This window comes from Chinchilla lanigera, unplaced genomic scaffold (assembly GCF_000276665.1).
Source record: "Chinchilla lanigera isolate Chin_1 unplaced genomic scaffold, ChiLan1.0 scaffold00005, whole genome shotgun sequence".
Lineage (NCBI taxonomy): Eukaryota > Metazoa > Chordata > Mammalia > Rodentia > Chinchillidae > Chinchilla > Chinchilla lanigera.
In genome coordinates, this window is record NW_004955406.1 from 29,097,137 (window position 1) to 29,114,559 (window position 17,423).

The window sequence follows — 17,423 nt, forward strand, 5'->3', positions numbered from 1 at the left end:
ATAGCTTTGTCCTGTAAAGGAACACAAATCCAGTGAAATTTCAGGATGACAAAAGGTATGTCTTGACTGATGACCTTCTTTCTCAATGAAATACAAAAATGTATGATCTCATGAGAAAAAATACTATATTATCCTTTTAATATAAACAATGCAACATTTTGATTTTTTTATATTTATTACTGGATCAAATCAGAAGAGTTTGCCTGATAAAAAATCTATTCAGTTTTTGTTTTTTTGGGAGGGAGGGTCAAAAATTAATGAAATAAGATATGTCTCACCATACCAGTAGAATAGGCTTGTAAAAATTTACAGGGAAATATAGAAGCCCAATAACCAAGTATGAAGCACTGTTCTGAATTCAGAGAAAAATTAGATTCCTGTTCTCAAACCAACTCAGTGGAACATGTTCAAGCACTAGGAAGATCACTTTAATCAGATCAACTTTTTTTTTTTTTTTTGGTACTGGGAATTGAACTCATGACCTCATGCTTGCCACTCAAGTGCTTGTGCTGCTGAGCTATATCCCAGCCTCATATCAACTTATTAACAGATCTTAGTTCACCTACTATTGGAGTTAGGAATTCATCTGTTGGGAGTTAGTTGTCAGAAGTCTTATACTGTCCATATTAGAACCCAGAGCATCTAGCACTGAGCATAATAATTCATTCATCCATGCATCTGCTCATTCACTGACTGTAACTATTAAGGTGTCTCCTTTACAAAAGATTTAATTCTTTGTAATATTAGTTTCTTTCTCACCCTCACAGTCAGCTCACACAGATTTTGTACCATGAGCCATACAGGATTAAGAAATTGGCCTAATGCTGACAGGTTTGTGTTTCTTAAAAAAATGAGAGAAAGCTAGAGAGAGAGAGTGCTCAGATTTGCAGGCTTTGCAATTTTGGTGTTGTACATACTCCCACCACCATCTATTTTTAAGCTTCCAGTTTAAAAAAAAAACAACAAAAAAAAAACTGCTGGCAAAATTTCTTAAATAATAGGCGTCAGCTCTGAGAAAACTATACAAACAGGTTTCAGCACATTATTGAATGCTGACTTTGAATGCCTGCCTGGTCTCTCAATTATTAAAAGAACTTGCCAAATCTTTGAAATTCTCCCTGGAAACACATTTTTATTAAAATCTTAGCCTAGGGTTATTTCTCATTCTCAGTACCTGCCTAGTTTTAGAGGAAAGAAATTGTAGACATTTTTACATTTATCTTATTTTCTTTAAAACCATGGGTTTTATTCAGAGTTAATCTTAGAATTAGAATTGAGGCACTGTGCTCCAGGTAGTCAATCGACCTAAACTGTAGAGAAAAGAAATATCTGCAGGTCGCAGATCCAGAGGTGTCCAAATTGCTAGTACTGTGTAAAAAAGGAAAAATCTAAACATATATAAGGCATGTGTCATAAATACTCATCATTAGACTTCCAAATATGTAATATGTCTATATCATTACAGACCAAAAATGCACAATGGAATCATAATTATAATACATTCATTTAATATTTCAAATCACTGTATCTTTTCATGTAGCTAAAATTTTCAAAAGAACCACTTTGTCTATTCACATTTTATTTATCAAAAGTAAGAAAATGCTAATGTCTTCCTGTGACATTTTAGTTCATTTCATTTATTTATTAAGGATGCATAGATAGTAGGAGAATGTGCAGGGCAAATAAAGGCCATGTGTAGAAGAAAGTAAAAAAATATTGTTTTTTAAAAGTGTGAGAAAAATTTGTGGATTTTGTTTATCTCTATTATTCATGGCCCCATTACAATAGATAATCAAGAGTTGACTACATTGTAATTAGAACTGAAGTTGAAGAACACAGTGAACAATTCACAATTTGTATTAGAATAAAGCTCATCAACCCACTAAATATATATTAATAGGACATTCAAAGGCATGCATTTGGCATCTCAAAGGAAGCGTCCCACATCTGGTATGAACTGAGAGATTATTTAGTGCCCTATCTGTCTTTCAACTATTTTTGGTGAATTCAACTTTGCATAATATTGCAATCAGCCCTTGAGTAGGAAATGTTAATGCAATGGAGGAGGGTAATCTTTATCTCTGGACAATTCCAAAGAATAATACAATCAAGGAAAGAATAGAGGAAGCAAATGCTGAGGCAATTAGTCAGCAGCATAAATTAATGTTGATAAATTTTGAGATTATTCAAAAATTATAGGTTTTAACTAACATTTGATTTTTGAAATTTTCACATTTAAAAGCAGAATTTCAATGAACTTGTATCTCAAAATTACACTTAGCTATAAAATATTCCATAATATGTTAACAATGATAGGTCAGTAAGTCAATATTTCTGTTTATTTGTTCTTTGGTACTATAAAATGTTCTCTGATTCACCTGAATTAGTAGTACAAGTAATTACTGTGCACTTCAGAGAGGTGAGACTGGCAAAAGCGTGGGGTTATGGATATTTGTTCTGATTTTATAAATAGTAGATGAAACAAGTTCTGAAAACCGTGTTTGATGCTAAGCCTTAGCTACTTTTGCAACATATTATTGAACAGATTATTTGGAGGTGCTTAGTTCAAACTTTTAAAAACTCACAAGCAAAAGGTATTGTTAAGACCTATTACTCTATATGCTATTGACTGATTCAACTCATATTATTTTTTTTATCTGGTAGTGATCAGATGATCTCAATGGGTGAAGAAAAATAAAAGGTAAGATATAGAAATAAATTTTAGAAATATTGTATCATTTATTTTACCAAGGTTTTTAAAACATTTCTTTAAATATACTAAGAAAAATGTGAGCTAAATTACAAATTGATCAGAGAAGCTGACATTAACCAAGCTTATATTCTGTGTCAGGTATTGTTTCATTTTTTAAAAGTGCCGTTAATACAAAAAACACCGTTAGCATAAAAACTGTTTCAATTGATTCTCATCTTAATTTTAGGAAACTGAGTCTTAGAAAGGGAAGATAAACTATTAAAGCTCAATTAGTTATGGAATTCAGGATTTTAGTTTTACACATCAGAGGTCGGACACCAGGAACTATGTTTCTAACTTGAAGAGCATTCAGGTGAAAGAAGGCAACACAAAAACCACTGACAGGAGCTACGTACAAATGGTGGAAAACTCATCATAGCTTTCACTTCTAAAAATCATAACAAAAATGAATACATGAAAATAAAAAGAATAAATCTGTTGAAGATGTCAAGTATATATTTTTCCTGTTATATTCATCCAACAATGTAATAAGGTTGCCTGCAAGGAAAATGTTCTTACAGTCAGAATTATTCAGAAGGTTAATGTGGACTAGTGCAAACATTGTGTACAGTGTCTCTGTATTGGAGAAATGATCGTCGTTTTTCTTTGAAAGAACAAAACAAACCCTTCAAATGAAGGCCTGAAATTAATATGTAGCTACCAGTGCTAGAGCAATAGTAAATTAATTTCATTTCTTCTTCACCAAACTTAAATGTGAAGGAATGTGAACATACTAAGTTGAAAAGGACAAGTTTAATATTTGTTATTTGATTTACAGATTCTATGTACTAAATAGCAACAAGATTTTCTTCCCTGATACATATTTCATCCTAAAAATAACTAATAATAGTTAATTATTCTACTGAGAGTATTGATTTGAATCATTTTATTTATCACTGTATCTATGTTGATAATATAATTTATCTTGTTTAATTATGAAATGTTGATGTGTGTAATTATGTAATCCAGAAAATAAAAGGATATAAGAATTGTAAATGAATATGAAATATAACAAAAGAAATTCTGAACAATGCTGCTTTAACTTTGCATAACTTCTGGTACAAAAATTTGTATGTAAATCATGTCATTCAAATGACGTCTCTATGAATAGAATATAATTTGATAAACTCAAATTGTTCTAGTTCTTAATCACATTACAGACTACCATTTGCATGATTTTATCCATTTGCATACACTCATGCTATTTAATTCATTCTTTCCCAAAGGTAGTATTCACAATATATGTTTTTAAATTTGACTCTCATATACACTGACTTGACAGACTTTCTGAGTTTTATGCACTATAAGGTGATTTTGAAAGGTATTATTATTATTATCTTTCAGAAGGATAAATTGACTTTCCATTTATTAAGATTCTATCATGTGTGACCTACCAAGGGTACACATGCTATGAAACTTTCTTTGTAGGTATAGATGATATGAAAAAAATTAAAAATCTGGTAAATAATTATCATGTAAAATTATTGAAAACACTTGTATTGGACCACAAAGCATATCCCTGTAACATAATAATTAAATGTAGTTAATGTTTAGTACAGATAGGCAAGTACAGATAAATATATTAATTAATATTTTCTGTTATCTTTTATTTCATCAAAATAATGCATATTTTCTCATAAATATACCAAGCTTAAGATACATACTCTCTGACAACAGGAAGCTAAAAAGTAAGATAGGATTGCTCATGAATACAAAGAACTTTTTATTTTTATTTACATTTTAAAAACTACTTATGTTTTAAATATTCCTATGAGCAGTCTTTACTTTTCAGACCAATAAGTCTTATACTATACATATTTTGGTGGAAATTTATGTCTCTTTTATTTATCAAAACATTTCTTAGACTAATTGTGTTATACTAATTCTAAACATTATAAAAATACAAATATCAAGGGCCCCTATATAACTGTGTAATAGATGTCTCTGTGATGAGAGCACTAAAAACCTAGACTATGAACAAGCACAACGAGTGATCTTTCTCCATTCTACAGTTCTATATCCAGAGATTTCATGCTGTAACAATGCATCCCAGAGCTACATATGTGCATGTGTAAGATGTGATTGAAAACATTAATGAATATGTATTATAATAAAAAAGAACCCCACACATTCCCACTGATCACTTTCTAAATACTCCCCATCACTCAAACACACTTATGACATTATTCTTACCAATGAGTTCATGAAGCACATGTACAAAATGAGGGCCCAAGAAAACTCTGAGTATCAAAACACATTGGAATTTCTTGATACGTGAACACATCGATGCTCCATAAAACTGATATGCCCAATTCCACCAAGGCATATGGAACCCTCTCAAACACTGTCCTATGTGCCTCTTCATTTGTCTGGTCCTGACTTGTATGCTTTATAAGTAAACTGTAATCATTTATTTTTTGAGTTCTATAAGTCTTTCTAAGGCATCATCATCATCATCATCATCATCATCATAATCTTTAATAGTTTAGAGAAAGGATATTGAACTCAGGGACTTTACACTGAAATACATTCTTATCTCTTTTGGTTTTTTTTCCTTTATCTTGAGACAAGGTCTCAATATGTCACTAAATTTTCAAAGGTGGTCTCAAAATTGTGGTTCTCCCACCTCAGCCTACCAGAGTGCTGTGTTGAGAGTGCGCACATAGAGAAATAGTGAACTACAAGGAATTGTTGGAAACTCAGAATTTATGGCCAATTGGTAAGAAGTACAGATAGCTTAGGAACTCCCTTAGAATAGCCAGCTTCTAAGTGAAAACTCTCTTATTAGGTACTGTACCCTTAAATTTGAGAGCTGTGTGACAGCTTGCAGTGGTTGGTGATTAGTGTCAGAATTGTATGGCAGTACACCCATGGGAATCAAAACAATATGCGTATTTAAATGCTCCATTTCCTGAAGGAAACACAGCAAACTCACAGCTAGGCACTATCAGCTCCCAGGTTTCTCACTTAGCTCTGCACTGATGCAGATTTTTCTTGATGCTTAATTACCAGGAAGAGGTTTACAGGTAAGAATCATGAAAAGGTCAAATATAGACCTTCAAGTATAGAGAATGCATTGTTCATATGAAAAGCAAACAGTATATTGCAGAATTTGATAGGAAGCAAATATAAAAGTAATGCAAGGAAAAACTACTATCACTCCTTTCTATCCATGATAGAAAATCTGACATTTGAAGATGAAATGAAAACAAAGCCTCTTTGCAAATATAGCTCGTATAAGAGTGAGTTAGGTATGCAGATCCTCAACTATTTCACTGGAGAAAGTTAATCTCCACCCATACAGAGGAAAGAAAAGATTCAAGGAACTGCTAATTGCATCGTTTTGAACACAACTCTAGTAAAGGGAAGTAATATGTCAAAATCCAGCAATCCAGTGAAAAACTTCACCTTACTGATTAAAAACTGCTATGTTTTGCTATGCTTTCCTTCAGGACTGCTACTGGGTAGCTACTTTCCAATGAAGATCTGCCATCCCATAAATATATTATTTTAATAAGTTATTTTTATGGCTGTTAGTCAGCTTTTCATTACTATTCAAAATATGTGAGTCAATTCACTTATTAAGAGAGAAGGTCTATTTTGGCTCATAATTTTTAGAGAACTCAATCCATAAGCAATTGGTCCCAGTGTCTTGAGCCTACGGAGAAGTAATGAGAATATGCTGGATAGTGTGTCTTGTCACATTCCAGGAAATAATAAAGAAAGGTAGGGAGGGAGTGGGATCTAAGGACATGGGACTAAGGACATCTATAAGAATCGATTCTCAAAGTTTCTACCACCTCCTAATAAAATAGTCCTGGGGAACAAGCCTTTTAATATATGGACTTCTTGGTGGACACAGACTTAAACTGTAGCAGCTGCTATATTAACTAATATTCATGATATTAAGTAATAGAGAGATAGCCTCTAAAATTGTTTTGGTAATTATGGCAGAAGTGAAAGTAAAGCTGGTAATTTATTTCAAATAAACAATATTAATATAGCTTTAATACATGAAATATAGATCCACACAATACATACATACAGATCTTGATAGATGTGCACACATATACATATGTGGCTATGTGTGTGCTTGTGTATATTCATATTTTACTGTAGTTATTTTAACAGCACATCTGTCCAACAACAAAGGCTTGAATGGCTTGAACTACTTACAGTGGAAAAACAGGTGTTGCTTGCTTTGCCTGACTGCTTCCAAATGGTTTATGCGTTTTCACCAACTTCAAAAGCACACAGTAGATTTTCTGCACTGAGTACTCGTGTACCTATGATCACAGGATCCTAATGCTTTATTCCTAAAGGCATAATGCTTGTGTATGTGTGTGTGTGTCTGTGTCTGTGTGTTTGTGTGTGTGCGCAGCTGAACTATTTGAAAGCGGTGAGCTGTTTTTCCCTTTTGGTAAAGGAAAACATTCATCAAAACCTTGTCATGTTGTCAATATTAGAAGATAAAAGGTAAAGAATCTTGCTGTAACATGATGACCAATAATGGCTTCTGAAAAAAGAAATAAACTCAGTATAGAAATTGGTTGTTTACAAAATGCCATCCATCAGAGGTGATTGCAGCATGGCCATCAGATTAAATATAAAAACAGAAACTAAATTTATTATTCTATATACTGAATTCTACAAATATTATGCTACAATATAATTGCAAGAAAATTGTGTTCTTCAGATTGACTCTGATTTGAAGTCAATCTGATTTGGATATGATTGAAATGTATTGTAAATTTTTATTTCTTTTATTCAAAAAGCACAATAAAATATGTTGACTGGAATAACATACTTAAAATTTGTAGTATATTTTACATACATTTTTTTTGTTTTGTTTTGTTTTGTTTTTTTCCAGTACCGGGAACCGAACTCACGACTTTGCGCTTGCCAGGCAGGCGCTGTGCCGCTGAGCTAAATCCCCAGCCCCTCAAATACAATTTTGATAAGAAATTTATTCACAATAATTTGAGCACCTGAGGCTGCACTAATTCATACTTATTTTATTCTGATTTAGTTTTTAAATTCAGTATCAAATCATAAATAGGATAAAATAAAAATGTTAGTATTGTTTTAAAATTATGAAATGAACACATATGTTAAACAAGGATTTGGAAAAATTAATAAATGTTAATCTCTGCAGTCAAATTTTATATTTGTGGAAAACTTCATATAATAATTATATTAGAAATTTGTTGCATGTTTCACTCATTAAGCTGAATACTTAATACCAAAATGCTTAAGTACTAATCCTGCTTTTGTTACTTACTGGTTATGAAGTACTATTCTTGGTAGTTAGCCTTCCTCAGGTCTTTCTTATTTAAAATGGGGATGAACATTGTACTTCCTAGAGAAAGTATAAGAATTTTTTTAAAAATAATAGTACAAAGTTCTCAAACATGTACTAATAAAACAAAAAGAAAAATAAAAAAAGAGTGCCCTATAAATGACAAGTAGAATTTGTAACACATAGTAGATGAGGGGAGCTAAGACCCGAGAATCAGATTCCCGAGTCTCATTCTTCTGGGGAAGAGATTTAAAAATATGAATCAATGCAAAAACACATTAAGCCATAATATATCAAAATAAAATCATTTTATCAATAAATCAAGCAAAAGCATATTCATACAGATATCTGAAAAACCAAGGTAGAATGTAAAATGTATTCTTACTAATAGTCACAGTAAAGAAAGTTTAAAAGACACTGAGTTAAACCCAGAATTTAATTTTGTGTTTTAGTTTTTAAAATGATTATTTAAGTTTTACAAATTTCTAGAGTATTGTTTGATAATTCATTATGTGTATACAGCATTTCAGGGCCAAGTCAGTGTGTTAACATTTCTGTCTCCTTAAATATATTTTTAAAATACATTAATGAATTAACTGCATATATTTATGAGGTACAGTGTGGTACTATAATACATGTATAGTATATTTAATGATCAAACCAGGATCATCAATATTTTAATCTCTTTTATCTCTTCTGGTCAGAATATGTAACAGTGAGCACTGCAGTCTGGAAAAAATGTGGAGGAAGACTGTGGAATGTTGGAAGGTTGGTCTGAAAAATAAACAGTTCTCATATTCTATGAGCATAACTGTGATGACTATGATTTGCAATAATCTACTATATATTTTATGATTAACTAGAAGAAGGGAACTTAAAAGTTCCAAATACAAAGTAATAAATTATTTTCTCAGAAGGAAACAAAATTTCTATAAATTTGAAAGACTTCCCCAAGGTTGCAAAGTGGATCACACTCTAACCAATATAATCTGCTTGAATTCCAGTCTACTGATTTTTCAATACACAATAAACAAGTTAATACCCAAGAAGGAAAACGTCTCTCTGAAAGCTATAAACTTGAATTTAAAGGCTTGTAGGGATTGTAAGAACAGCTGAGCTGAGGAGAAATAAATTCCCTCCTAAGTTTGCAAAATGCAAAAGAGGTGGAAGATAACTTCAGATAAAGGTACTTTTCTGGCACCCTTTCTTTTTTAAGCCATTTGGATATTTTTCCCATAAATAAATAAAATGAATTTTATTCTGTTGTTAAAGTTATATGCAATGTCTTGTTGATTTATATTCATAATACTGATTTATTCTTTCTCTTTAATCGTGTGTGAGACATTTTACACAGAACATGTATGAAATATAGAAATGTCAAACATTGATCATGATCGAAAGGTTTTACATTAAATGTGTTAGTTGTTATGGTTGGATCTTGATAAACAGACACACTAAGAAGAGTCAATATTCCTTTGTTCCTTTAGGAACATTTAGAAATTTACTAAAAGAATTTATGTGCATTATAATCATTTTCTTCGGAGCTGGGGAGATAGCTCAGCGGCACGGTACCTGCCTGGGAAGAGCAAAGTCCTGAGTTTGATTTCCAGTACCAAAAACAAAAAAACAAAAAAAACCATATTCTTCAGTACAGGAGACAGCTATGTTTAACCTTTAAAACCAGTGCTATAAAATGAATATCAAGAAATGATAGTAATTATTTTCCTTAATTACTTTTTAAATATAGTAATAATGTTTTTAAATACCAGAAATCAAAACATTTCTATTACATAAGTGTAAAAACTTATTTCTTCTTTAAATATATATCAGTTTTATGTAGTTTGAAATTCTTTCTTGAATAATATAAAACTAAATTTTTAGCATATCATGAAAATGAAAATGTAAATTGCTAGAGAAATGTATATTCAAAGATGAAAATAAATCTATACATATATCAAGTAGTTCTGAGAACATAATTCTAACTCAGTTCCTCTTTTTATATGAAAAGATTTAGTAGATTCATTAAAATAAACATCTCTACAATAAACAGTAGTGCAAGTTAAACACATCAAATAATATTTAATGGTTAGTTATATTTTCATAAGTATATTTCATTATATAAATTAATTTTCCTTACAGTATAATATTTTACAAATGACATTACTTTTTCTAAATCTCCTTTTCCAGAAAGTTTTGATATAGAAATGTAGGAACAAATTTTAAACAATCAATGAAACACATACATGATTAAGCATTTTTTATTTTATATATGATTGTAAGTTTATATGCAAATGATTATTTGCATATACCAGTAAATATGTATTTTTATTTAATTCTTCAAATTCAAAGGTAAACATTAATCTATGCATACTACAAAAAGCAGTGATTTAAAGCATGATAAAAATTTAAATCCCATGTAGCCCTTCATCATTATGTGTTCTGTATCTATGGATTCAACCAACTGCAGATTAAAAATGTTTTAGAGGGGACAAAAGAAAACCTATGGGCCAAACAAAACTACTTCTTAATTTTTTCCTTGTTATTTTCACAAAACAATATAGTATAATAATTATTTATGTAACATTTCAAAGTAACTGTTAGTATTTTCAGAATGATTTAAATACATAAGAGGATGTATTTAAATGTATGTAACATTTCAAAATAACTTTTAGCGGTGTCGAATGATTTAAATACATAGGAAGATGTATTATCTTATGTGCAAATACTACACTGTCTCATATGAGAGACTTAACATTGATGGATGTTTTGGGGGGCCCTTGTGCAAACAACTCAAGCATATTGAAAGATAATTTCATCATAGTAAAACTATCAAAAATAAGACAAAAAACAAACAAGTAAAATAACCAAGAAAGTACTTAAGAAGCTAAAGAAGAATAATCTCTCATTATATGGCTTGATAATAAGAATGATAGTGAGATTTTCATCATAAACAATGAAGAAAAAAGGCTTCTGCAAAGTTCTCACAAAAAGAAAAATTGTCAACCAAGACTTAGATCTCTAGCAAAAATATCCTTGAAATACCACAGCAAAATGGAAACATTTTGAGACAAACGAAATTATGATGACTTCTATACCAAAAGACCTACCTTTTAAAGAACATTTTCATATGCTAAAAAACGGTACCATGTAGAACCTTGTTTGTACAAAAATTAAGAAATGTTAAAAATATTGATAAATGCCAGAGAATGCTCTGTATATTATTTTTTGCTACTTTCTTTTAAGGAAAAATTTTCAAAGACAATGAAATATTAATTTTTGCATATTTATTTCTAAAACAGTATTATTCTGAACAGTGGGCATAGTAAAAAGAATGAAATTATTCTGAAAAAATAGGGTATTTTACCCGAAGAGACAAGATATCACAAAAGTCCCAATTTGGAAACACACTGGTTATTTTGAGGAGCAGCACAGAGTCCAGTGTGCGTGAAACAAGGTTCTCAAAGGTGAAATAGTGATCGCTGAGCTCAGATTGTGCTGGTTTTACTTTGTGCTGAATTTTTCAGACAAATGTGAAGATTCACTGAGCCACTAAAAAACAATGACTTAGTTAAATGCAGGTGCACTGGTATTAAGAAATGTTATAATTTAGGATACTATGTATAGGACAAGATTTAGGAATATGGATATGTAGATTTAGACATATTTTCCATCAGTAGGATAAGAAGTGTAAGAGACAAAGAATCAAAGTCTACATCACGGTTTTTGGCATGCTGAACCAGAGAACTACATTTGTTGTCATATAGAATGTGATTTGGAAGTTGGACCTATTAGTTAAATTTGGATACATTGACTTTGAATTGCCAGTTAAAGTATATAAGTATAGTATTTGGAAGATAATTGAGCTATATAGATGAAAATTTGGGTTCACTGCTACAAGGGATATTATTACCAGCCATGAAACTATATGAGGTAACAAAGAAAGAATATATTTGCTATTATATAGAATGTGATGGAACTTAAATCAGAGTTTAAACTTTCTAACATTAAGTATTAGCATATGAAGTTACACTCTGTAAAGTGATTAAGACGGAACACCCAGTAACCCAGAAGGAATTATGCAGACTGTTTGCCTTAAAGCTGAAGGAAAGACAACTTCCAGGAGAAGGTTCTACCAGCTCCTTCAAAGAGGATAAAAAGTGAGAACTGCTCTTCTGATCAGTATTTCACTTTTTAAAAATAACAGTGTGTTTGTATCCAAGATAGCAAATTATGATCAATTCTTTTTTTTTTTTTTTTTTAACCGAGAAATGAACTCAAAACCTTGTGCTTGGCAGGTAGCATACTGTGCCACTCAGCCATATGCCTGGCTTTAGTGAAATATGATCATTGCAACCACCGAAGAGTAAAGGGCTTCTGGGATGTGGGAAAAGAGAAGGGAAAGAAGGAAAAATTTTGTATGTATGTATATACAGGATAGATAACATGGTTGTTCTTCTATCTGCTGTTTCTATGCTGAAAGAAACTGTCAATGAGTCTTTGGTTGACCAGTATTGCATGTCTATATCTGTTTTCATGAGAAGCCACTTTGAAGATATCAATATGTAATACAACCACCATTGTTAATTCCCTACCACTTTGTTTGGAACTCTGTATTGTCTGTATTGTGCTTGTGATATGTTGTAAAATGTTAAAAAAAAAAAAAAAAGAAATATGATCATTGCTAATTTGCCATTAGCAATCCTTGAGTATTTGTAATCTTTGCTCTCCACAGCTTTGTCCTTTCCTAAACCTCAGGCTTTTAGAGAAGACAACAGGCAATGCTCACTGTTTTGATCAAGCATATGTAGTTCACTATAATTCAAAATGTCAAGGATCCACCCACGTAGGCTACCATTTACTTTGCAGGGTAATGGTTTGTACACTAAATTTTAATTTCATAAGAATATACCATTTTGGGGCCGGGGATATAGCTCAGTGGCATAAGTGCTTGCCTGGCAAGCCTGAAGTCATGAGTTTAATTCCCGGTACCAAAAAAAAAAAAAAAAAAAAAAAAAAGAATATACCATTATGAACGTAACATATATTTCAGCATTTTATTAATTGTGCATTACCAAAGAGAAAAAAATGTATGTTATATCCTCCTGCACTTTTTTGATATCCCAACATTCTATACTTTGTAATTACATTTGACTTTACGACTTTAGTTGTTCAGCCCAGTGATGTAATTTGCCACTTTTATGTGTAATTTTCAAACACGTTTAATATGTTGTATGGATACAAAAACTGTAGGACAAGTCCCTGAAGATTGTGAAAACAGAATTTTGAATTGCACGGTGAATTTTTATTAATGAAATATTGACTCTTTCACTCAGGAAAGAATTGCGAATGCTTTGTGGGTATGAAATGTCAAATGAATACTCAAGTAGAGATGAGCATTGTTGTATTGGAGGTAACTGCTTTCTTTACTGAGAGGCAATCCTAGCAGTGATTTGAGCCCTCTGATTTTAGTACTTTCCTTACAGCTATGTCTAGTACTCTTGTATAATAAAATAAGCAGTTTAAGCTGTTTCTTTAATCAACAAACCCTTGATCAATCACTGACACACTGAAGAACGGTTCATGAAGTGTGTGCTGTTTGTATTGTAATATATGCTTTAAGGGATATAAAGAAAACTTTATTTCCTATCCTCAAAAGATAATTGCAGAGGCATGACTGTGACATCCAAAATAGTAAATAAAGTCGTGTCTGTCTAAATTTGAAAGTCTCTAATTTATAAGCTATAAGATACTAGCAAAGGGAAAGATAAATATGATTTAGAGTACCTAAGAAAGTTATGAAGGGAAGCATGTAGATTCGGTTTTCTTCTACATGAGAATGAAAAATCCCTTGTAGAAGAAAAATAAAAAGTACCTGCTAAGGAGTATCAGGCCCTTATCTCCTCTCTTAGATACACACACACACACAGGAAAAATATGAGGAACTAGAATAAGCAAAGCATTACTATATTTAATTTAAAAAAACAGGTCCATGTTGTTTTAACCATGTTTTAATCATGTTATTTTAATCATGTTTTAATCATGTTAATTTGCACTGGCACTGTGGATCTGATAGAGCTTTGCTTTGGGTGATAATGCCAACCACCACATAAATACATATTGAATAGTTTTGAGAAAGGGTCCCAAGAACTCCATGTTAATAAGGCTGATACTTGGGAGTCTCAGATGAAAAGAAAAGAGGAAACAAAGGGATTGATGAGTGTTGCCAGTTATGCATTTTAAAGATGTGCTACATTTTAGTTCCACAGATAAATATAAGATTTGTGTGAAATTAAAGGGTTTAATAGTTGAATAGGTAAGTGATCTCACCAAACATAAGGGCACCAAACTAAGAGATATGTCAATAATAATAGTGATCATTATAATAATGATAGCTCCATCCTTTGAGAGTAGAGTAGGCGACATTATTTCAACTCCCATCAGCTACTGGAGCTAATCTTACTCTAGTACTCAAGCTGAGAATGAAGATAGCAGTAAATTTTTCAGACTAAACAAAACATAGAGTCCAAACAATTAGCAAATGCTTGTTATTTCCTGACTTAGTAGGCTTTGAGAACTGAGGTCATCTGTGGTAATGTGAGTTAGACCTTGCCTTGGAAAGCTAAAACAGCAAAACAGCAAATTGCAATACTTCACTGCTTCAGAAAAATTGCTAGTTACCAGTTTATTAAAGGTAAGAATATTCTTACCTAACCAGATATCACTTATCAAAATGATTTTACTCAGTTCAACACTATTCCTATACTGTATCTACCAATCCTAAATTATATCATAAACTCTGCTCAATCCCCATCATTTGCCCACCTCGAAAGAGCTACTTTAACCAATTTAAGATCAGACACGAAATGCCTTTCCCAATTTAATTCTCCCACCCTGTTCTCAATCATCGCTAAGACCTGCTGAAACTATTCTGCAGTATATTCTAGTTTTGTTACACTTTTAGTAGATTGGTGATTGGTAATTTCAACACATTTCTTAAACTTGTGCCCTTTCTCCTTGTTCTTAGTTACACTGCTAGTTCTGGCACGTTGAATTCAGGTTTATGTTATTATAGCAAGTGAGGAGGTATTTAATAGTCAGTAGTTTTACTATTTATGTTGCTATAATTTAGAAATATAAAGTACTAAGTGCTGAAAAACTGCTGGGACTGTGCAATATAAAGTCATCCAGTAGAACACTCAGACATGAAGGATTAACCAAAATTATAAAGGGCTGAAAGGTACATGTGGAATCTAAATGTTCAAAAGATCAAAATTCTAAATGATGTAGTACATGCATAATAAATAAAAACTAAGCAACTAAACTATTATTAGTTATCATGAATAATGCACCAACTAAAGCATCATCAATACTAGCAGGAAGTAAATTTGTGATTTTAATTAATGTTTCACAAACCAGAACTATTCTGCCTTATAGAGCATGATAAATGACAGGTATAAAAACAATGATTCTATCTTTTAGCACTATTATTAAAAATCAGGTTTTAAAAATGCTTTCTTGGAACTCATTTAAAAAATTGAGATAAGCAAAATAATTCTAGCACTTTCTTAAATTGAACTGCTTGAGAATTATTTATGGAGCATCACGTATTGCATATCATCCATCTTTAATTCAATAAAGTGTGAAAAACACTGTAGGAATCTCGTAATATTAGATAACAGTTTTCATATAATTTAACAAAAAAGAGAGAAATAGTAAGTTAGTGTATGCCCTCTCATCAAGCTTTTATTTTCTAAAGCTAGAAACTAGTAGAATTCTCAGTTCAAATAGAACTAAAACCAGCTATAGCCATAGATTAGGATTACATTATTAGCTTAGGAAAATCTTGCACCTTTTTAATAAGATGATTAATAAAATGATTCTTTGTGATAGTTCCTGTGTGATCAGAGTTTTATTCATAAAATCTTTGCCTACACCAGTGTCTTCAAGAGTTTTACCTGTTCAATCTTCCAGCAGATTTATTGTTTCTGTTTTAATATTTAGATATTAACCCACTTTAATTTTATATTAGGATTAGTTTTAATCTTTTGCATGTGGAAAGGCAGTTTTTCCAACATTATTAATTACAGAGAATACCTTTCTTCCACTGAAGGTGTTTGGCTCCATCAAACATAAGGTCTCTGAGTATGTTTGGAGTTGTTTCAGCATTTTCTAATCTGTTCCATTGATACTCTGATCTTTTTTTTTTTTTTTTTTTTTTTTGCCAGTATGATGCTGTTTTATCACAGTGGCTTTATAGTGCAATTTCAATTCAGGGCTTGTGGTGCTCTCTGCCTTGCCTTTGTTACCCAGGATTGCTTTGGCTGATTTAGATCTCTTCTGATTCCTTGTGAATTTTAGGATTATGTTTGATAATTCTGTGAGACATCCTGTTGGAATTTTGATCAGGATCATATTCAATCTGTATAACAGTTTTGAAATTATGGCCATTGTCACTATGCTGGTATTCACTACCTAAGAACAACGTATATCTTTCCATTTCTTGATATACTCTTAGATCTATTTTTCAGCACACTATAGTTTTCAAGGTAGAGGATTTTTATCTTCCTTTGTTAAACCAGTTCCTAGGTATTTCATTATTTTGGATGATATTGTGAAAGGGGTTGTTTCCCGAATTACTTTCTTCATATACAAGAAGACTATTGGTGTTTGGGTGTTGAATTTGTATCTAGCTATGTGACTGAATTTGGTTATTAAATCTAGAAGCCTTTGGTGGAATTTTTGCGGTCTTTTGTGTAGAGTACTATGTCATCCACAAATAATGATAATTTAATTTCTTCCTTTCCTATCTTTATTCATTTTTCTTGCCCTTTTCTTATTGTTCTAGCTAAAATTTCCAGAACTATATTGAATAGGAGTGGTGGCAGTGGACATCCTTGTCTTATTCCTGACTTTAGAGTGAAGATTTTCAGTTTTGGGTGATTTAGTTTTGTCCTTTTTGTTTTAGTCCATTATGTTGGCTGTTGATTTGTAGTAGTTGACTTCTATAAAATTGATATAAAGACCACCTATTCAAAATTTGGTAGGGATTTTGTCATGAATGCATGTTGTACTTTTAAAATATTTTTCTGCATTTATTGACATGATCATATTTTTTGTCCTTGCCTCTGTAAATATGGTATACTACATTTATTGATTTGCATATGTTGAATCATCCCTGCATCCCTGGGATGAATCCCATTTCTTCATGATATATGATCTTCTTAATGATTTGCTACATTCTGTTTGCCAGTATATTATTGAGGATTTTTGCATTTAATATTCATTAGGGAGATTGGCCTGTAGTTTTCTTTCTTGGTTGGGTTCTTCTATGGTTTTGGAATCAGTGTAATACTTGCTTTTAAGAATGAGTGA